Genomic DNA, 7,090 nt, shown 5'->3' with positions numbered 1-7,090 from the left:
AAAAGTTTAAGTAGGCAAATCTTATGTTAAGTATTTTTACGACAGTATTTGAACTATGACAAGAGAACTAAGCCATCAGACATAAATATCAATACCATCTGGAAAATAGCAAGGTGTCTAGGATATAACCCAGGCCTAACCTTGACGCTCTGGCCAAGAGTGAAGTGAAGTGAAGTGGTACCATGGATCAGGCAAACTCAAGTGAAGCTCCAAAGCCTGTGACACAGAAATTCTCTCCAGACTTGTAGCTGATGAAGATACTTGGATGTTATCACCAGGAAAGTCATTTGAAATTGACAAGTGTAGAACCATCAGTCTCTCTGGAAGAGCAATCGAGATATATTGAGTACCTGCTGTTGGATTGTAGTGTGGGGGAGATACAATGATGACTAAGTAGATATAACTACCGTCTCATGTCAATGATATCCCCAAAGAGAAACTGGCATCGCACAAGTAAGGGTAAACAGGAAGAGAACAGCAAGAAGGCAATGTTTGTGTCAGAGAGGGATCATGGGTAAGTGTTCTTTCCTAGAGTTCTTCAGGTAGACTTAGTCGTGGTCAGTGTTACCACGGGGCTGAGCACTTGCTCAACCTTTCACAAACTCTAGGCATTCCAGCCTTGTCATTTATCCTTCCTACTTTAAGGCAATGACCAAAATTTCAATTTAATCAATTAAAATCAGAACAAAGAGTTCTGCCCAAGTTTCTTCAGTTTCCCATCTGTGGAGGGCAGGATATGGACACCTAAAAAATGCTCTGTGTCTTGCTCTGTGATGATATGAAGGGAGACTGTGGGTAGATTACTGCTGGTATGGTCTGTAATTGGCTGAGTTTGTAATGTAGTGACAGAGATTACCCAGAGATGTCCAGCATTAGCACAGTTTGGAGGCAAAACAATTAATATCAAGGGTGATGATAAGAGAATTGCGCAGACACCAGTGACTTTGAAAGAGAAAGAGGTCTGGGACCTAGAAATACAGGATCATGTAGAAATTTGAAAAGAAAGAAAACAGATCTTCCTACAGTCACTGCCAGCACCTTCCTTTTTACCCAGTGACAGCTGACAGATTTCTAAACCTCAGAACTAGAGGAAATAAATGTTTCTTGTTTTAAGACACTGAGTTATTTATTATTGCAGAAACCAGAACTTGGAGAATGAATAAATATTGTGTGCTTTTGTGTCATTGTTTACAAAGTTAATATTTGTTCTTAATTCTGAAGAATGTAATTTTACCTCATTTTAAAGGTGAGCTCTGAAATTGCAGGCATTATTTTATTGACTATTTTCTCTTTTTTCTATAGATGTCAAGACAGTCTTTTTGCCCCTAGTTCTATCTCAAGGAGCTTTATCTCTTTGCCTTTTGTAGTACAAAAATCTTCAAGAATGTATCCATCCTTGTTTTACTAAATTTTCTTAAAGTCTTGTCAGGAGAGAGGGAGAGAAAGATGGGGAGAGAGAGAGAGAGAGAAAGAGAGAGAGAGAGAGAGAGAGAGAGAGAGAGAGAATGAACAACTGTGTATAATATGAAGAGGAGTCACTTCCTGAGTGAAGGAAACTTGGTTATTTCAGTTCAGTTATTAAGTTCAGAAACAAGTGAGAGGCCAGAAAGTCAGAAAGTCACAAGCTTGTGATGTCTGAGTGCAAAAGATATCTGAATCATCTGTTTATCTTACTGTCAGGGCCTTGCCTGCAGTGAGCTGTACTTTGTACAGGAAAGGGATGGAGAGGCTGGCTGCTCCATTGTAGGATTTGAATGTCAGGAAATCTGTTGTCATTCACTCCTTTTGCTGCATAACTCAGCTCTTGGTCCTATGCAAGAGTATCGAGCTTTTAGAACCACAAAGCTCTGCTGTCTAGATAGAAAGTCACTTCTTAGACGCTTAGACTCTCGACTTGCAGACAGACTTGGTGAGCCGCATTTTGGATACTTTTTTCCATATCTGGATATAGGCTACCCCTGAGTTAAGTAATAAGTCTTTGGATTTTCCCCTTTGGGTACTGAGATAGCTCAGAGAACTCAGATACTTTTTGTAACCTCAACCAGAGCTTCTTAAACTTTTCTACTTGTGATCCTTTTCCTCCTGAGAAACTTTTGCAGGATCCCAAGAAATGAGGAATACAAAATAGACACACAAATCAAATATGTAGAAACAAGAAGTCCCAAATGTATGTGCACTGTAAAACCATCCTTTAGAATGTTACAGAGTTGCAATCCCGATAAGCTTTAGTATTTATTGAAGGTGAAACAAAAAGTTTGTGCTAATGAGATGGATGTGCCTTTCATTTTATTTAAAGAATGAAGTCCTGGTTGAATATTTGACACTGCATAACACAGGGCGTCTTCAGCATTTTTCAGAGTTGATCGATATTCTGATTCTATAATTGTCAGCACTGAGAATGCAACTTCATATAAATGCATGGTATCAAGCAAAAGTGCATTTAGGGATATTTCAGATTATTTTTGGAAATAATGTTTAAATTCTAACCCACAATTCATTGAATGGTATTTATGAAATTCTATTCAACAAATTAAACAGAAATCCTTAAAACCAAACATTCTAAAATAACCCAATTCAAAGAGACTCTAATTTGATACTTACATGCTGAGGAGTAATAGTGGAAAATATTAAAAGTCTTTGCTTTCTGTAATTAAAGTATTATTCGTAAAAGATCAGGAAACATTGTGTGCACAGTGAAAGCACTAATTTCATAACATCCTTGACTCACACCAATGTGAGTGAATACTGTAAAGAGAGTATCTGATGTAAGAAATGAAGTCCTGGTTGAATATCTGATACTGCATAACATAAGGCATCGCCTGTCAATTAAAAAGTTTATGGCCTATATTGTAGACAGAAAAATGGGAGGTGAAATATCTGGGATGCAGAGGGAATTCTGGGTTAGAGCTAGGAGCAGTGAGATTCATCAGGAAGATGTGAGGAGATGGACACATGGTAAGAGCCATGTGGCAGAAGGTAGGTTAAATGTTCTGATTCTAGTCAGACAAGAGCCTAGCTATATGGCTAAGGTATTTGTAAATATATTTTGAGTCTGAGTCTAGAAGCATGGGGCTGGGACAAAGAAAGGCTAAACTTCTACAACACATAATGCAAAGTTCTCATAGTTCATTCTCTGAACCATGGCTGAGTGAAGTCATGCAATATGCCATGAGCGATTCATGCCTGCAGCACTTAGATTCATTGCATTTGATTTTTAATTGATCTTTACCAATGTCTGTTCCATAGTAACCTCTTACTGATATCAGATTTCCCTGACCCTGCCCCAACACACATTTTGCAGCCCCGTGTGAGATCATAATTCAGGTTGAGAATCTCATGTCTAAATCAGTTCACCTTTTCCTTACTCTCGTAAAAGAAACAAAAACTCTGTTACATTTCAACATTCTGTGAATAAATTAAGACCCATTTCCAAAACCAGATCAAATAGCTATTCATTTAACCTTCACTGTCCTATGTCTCCTTCTTCCAACTATTGTAAATTTGTTTATGTCACCAAACTAGTAAGCAGCTATTTTTAGGTTCTGGCAGGTGGAGAAAGGCCTGGTGCTAGGAAGACAGCCTTGAGTGAAACTCCAGAGCACAGAGTGACCATGAATGGATGGAGCTTGCTTTATCCAAACAAATTGCAGCTCAGCACATGAGGGAAGTTCTCTTAACACAACTCTTCAGAGTTTCCTGCACACTCATGCAAGCTTTCCAAAAGGGCAACAGAGGGAAGGCATGGCGACATATGGACGCTTCCTTGCATGTTACAGATTCACCTTCATTTTGTGCCACCAAAGGCCATCAATACTATTGTGGCACTAGAGGAGTACAGCACAGAATTCTCTACACTTAGATCTACACTTAGATAGCAGCTGATAAAGAAGGTCAGTGAGCCACCTCATGGATAAACAAAGCTGATAGATAATGATTTTACTGCTGGGCTAAAGACATTTTCTAACCATCATTGAAGACGAGATCATATTGATTAGTTAAATTAATAAAATTAATATATGAAAATTTAATCTTATCATTTTTAATGGATTTCTCAATCCATTGACAAAAAATAATCTATATTCTCTGTCAAAGAAATAATGCATTGCAAAAGTATATGAAATTAGGAAATAAAGACTCCAGGTTCCATACGAGAATATTTTTTGAAAAATAAACATCAAGCTATGTATAATTATACAGACTTTTATCTGTATACCAACTTAACAAACCAATTCATTTTAAAGTATTTTCATAACAGAGGGGTGCCATATTGCATATCTACTTTATAAAGGAATCCACAGTAGTCAGTTTTCTTTTCCTGGTGTTCTAACCCCCCACCCCACATACAGAAGCTAGATCCAAACTAAGGACTTGTCAGTTGATAATTAGTACACAAGGCAGAGAAGCACAAATCAGCACGGTGCCATAACACATTTGTGAGTAATTTATTCTAATACATCTATTTGTGTAGAAGGACATTGAATGAGTTATTTTCACAGTGCTATGAGGAAACATACATGTGAACGAGTGAAGGATAGAATATATATTTTGATTCATCATGTCATCCTTTCATAGTAGGAAAGCATGGTACATAAGAGCAGATCCTGTCAGGGCAGCTAAAAACCAAGGAGAGAACAGAACAAAGGCATTTTAGAGGATATAGGCCAATGATGTGCTCCAAAGCCTATTTCTTCACCTGGTCACCATCTTCAACTCTAGGGCTCACCAACAGAGCTGCTCATCAAGGGATTAACTCATTGATTAGCTCAGAGCCTCCAGGATTCAATCAGTTGCTAATATCTTGTAAACTGACAATCCTGAACACAGATCCATGGGGAACTTTCAAGCCATAGCAAACCCTATGAGGGCTGATGGTGATAGTTAGTATTTGTTGATGATAGACTAGATCTAGAATCAAAGTAGGGCAAGCTGCTGTTCATGTCCCTGATGGGGGTGCTTTTGGTCTTTGTTTTTGTTTTTGTTTCTATTAAAAGATTTGAAGTGGGATATCTTAAATATGACCAATGCTATTAACTAAAGATCTGAGGTAAGAGCTCTGCATTACGTCTGCTTGCCTTAGCTCTCCATGGAAAGGTCATCTAGCATGTTCCTTCTGCCGCGTACCTTTACTGATACCAGAATCCAGCTTTCTTGGGCTTCCAATGTAGACAGCAGACTGCTGGACTCCAAAACCTTTCAGGTCTTCAGAACTAGGTAAGGACTCATGAAGCACCAAGCCTCATGGGCTGAGGAGCTACTGGGTTCTCACTTTCTCCAGTGACAGGCAGACATTGTTGGATTGCCCAGACTCAATCAGGTAACAAAATATAACAAAGGTCCTTTGTCTATATATTCATTATATTAGTCTTGTTTCTGTAGAGAACCCAACTAATACTGTATTGGTGATATAAGTCAAATCAGACCCCTGGTAATACAGCAATGAATTTAATATTTCCCTGTATATTAAGGAACCTAGCGCCTTATACTTTTTGAAAGGAGAATTCTTAATTCTCATATATTCTGAACTGTGTACATATTAGTACCTATATTCCTTGAGCAAGCAGGCCAAAGTCTGTCCTTGCCCATCCAAAAGCACAGAAAATGTGGAAGACAGCGAACACCACTTCTCACAAGACAAACAGACTTGGAATCTCTAGTTGTTATTATACTTGAAGAGCCTCTGCCTTGACTGTCCTGCCAAACCCACAAACTAGTAAGATTGTATGTAAGCTAGAGAGTCTGTCATATTTTGAACCCACATGCTTCAAATTTTCCTTGTGTGTGATTCCTTTTCCTACCACCAGGGACAGTTCTCCATTGGCAGTGTCAAGCAGAGAGAGACCATTATTTACTGTTGATTGATCTGAGGAAATGATACAAAATAAAGGCCCAACGTTGGCTGTTAATTCAAAAGCTCTGTGTGTGATGCCGAGATAATAGACAGATTTTCTCTTGTTTCCAGTCAGAGCAACATGTCCACTGATTTATAACACAGTCAGCTTTTCTTTCTACACATAAGTTTTTTCGAAGTAGATTTATGGCAATCCTCGACACTCAGCTGACCCCATGGTATAAAAAAATCAGAACATAAAGATTAGCACTGACTAGGTGGTAGCTCTATTTTTAGAGCTCACAAATTGATGTCTTATTGGCCTCTCCTCTGCAAGCTGAAGTGATGCATTCTGAAACCTTCCACATTCCAGGCTCATTCTGCTCATCAGTGAAATCAGCCACCTGAGTGCATCAGTCCATGTTTATTCCTATACATAGGAATTCTCTTTGCGCTTGCCTTTAATCCGAGCACTTGTGAGGCAGAGACAAGTGGATTTCTGAGTTCAAGGCCAGCCTGGTCTACAGAGTGAGTTCCAGGGCAGCCAGGGTGATACAGAGAAACCCTGTCTCTAGAAGAAAAAAAAAAAAAGGAATTCTCTTTGCATAGGAAGGTCAGAACACTTTCCACTTTTTTTCTGTTGTATTATGGGATCTCCTTTTGTAGACTAATCTTGCTACTTATAGGCAAGGCAATTTCTGATTGAGATGGCAGAGTTAAGAGCACAGGCTGCTCTTCCAGAGGACCTGGGTTCAATTCCCAGTACCCACATGGCAGCTTGCAACTGTCTGTAACTCTGAGATCTGTCTGTACATACATGCAGGCTAATTGCAATGCACATAATATAAAAATAAATGAATTATTTATTTACAGTTTTATGACCGTTGGAAACTATTTTGTCCTTTTCATTGACCCCCATCCCAGAGAAACAAGTTCACTTTCTGCACCTATTAGTCAAATTATTTGAGGTTCTTTAGATAGGTGTTATGATTTAAATCAGTTCACACCTGTTAGGATGACATATATATATATATATATATATATATATATATATATATATATATATATTTCCTATGTTGGCAGTGGCTAGAGTTGAGAAAGATCTAGGATTCACATCACTCTCATCCCATAAGCAAACTTATTCTCCTTCTTGTCTTTCTGGGCACTGCAAACCTTGAAGATCTGCCTGTAATCTCCCTTCCATCTTTATGATGCCATCTTTCTTTTGGTCCAATTTCGATGACTTTTTCCTCCTCCTCCTCC

Source organism: Mastomys coucha, unplaced genomic scaffold (genome assembly GCF_008632895.1).
Source record: "Mastomys coucha isolate ucsf_1 unplaced genomic scaffold, UCSF_Mcou_1 pScaffold14, whole genome shotgun sequence".
Classification (NCBI taxonomy): Eukaryota; Metazoa; Chordata; class Mammalia; order Rodentia; family Muridae; genus Mastomys; species Mastomys coucha.
This window is presented reverse-complemented; position numbering follows the sequence as displayed.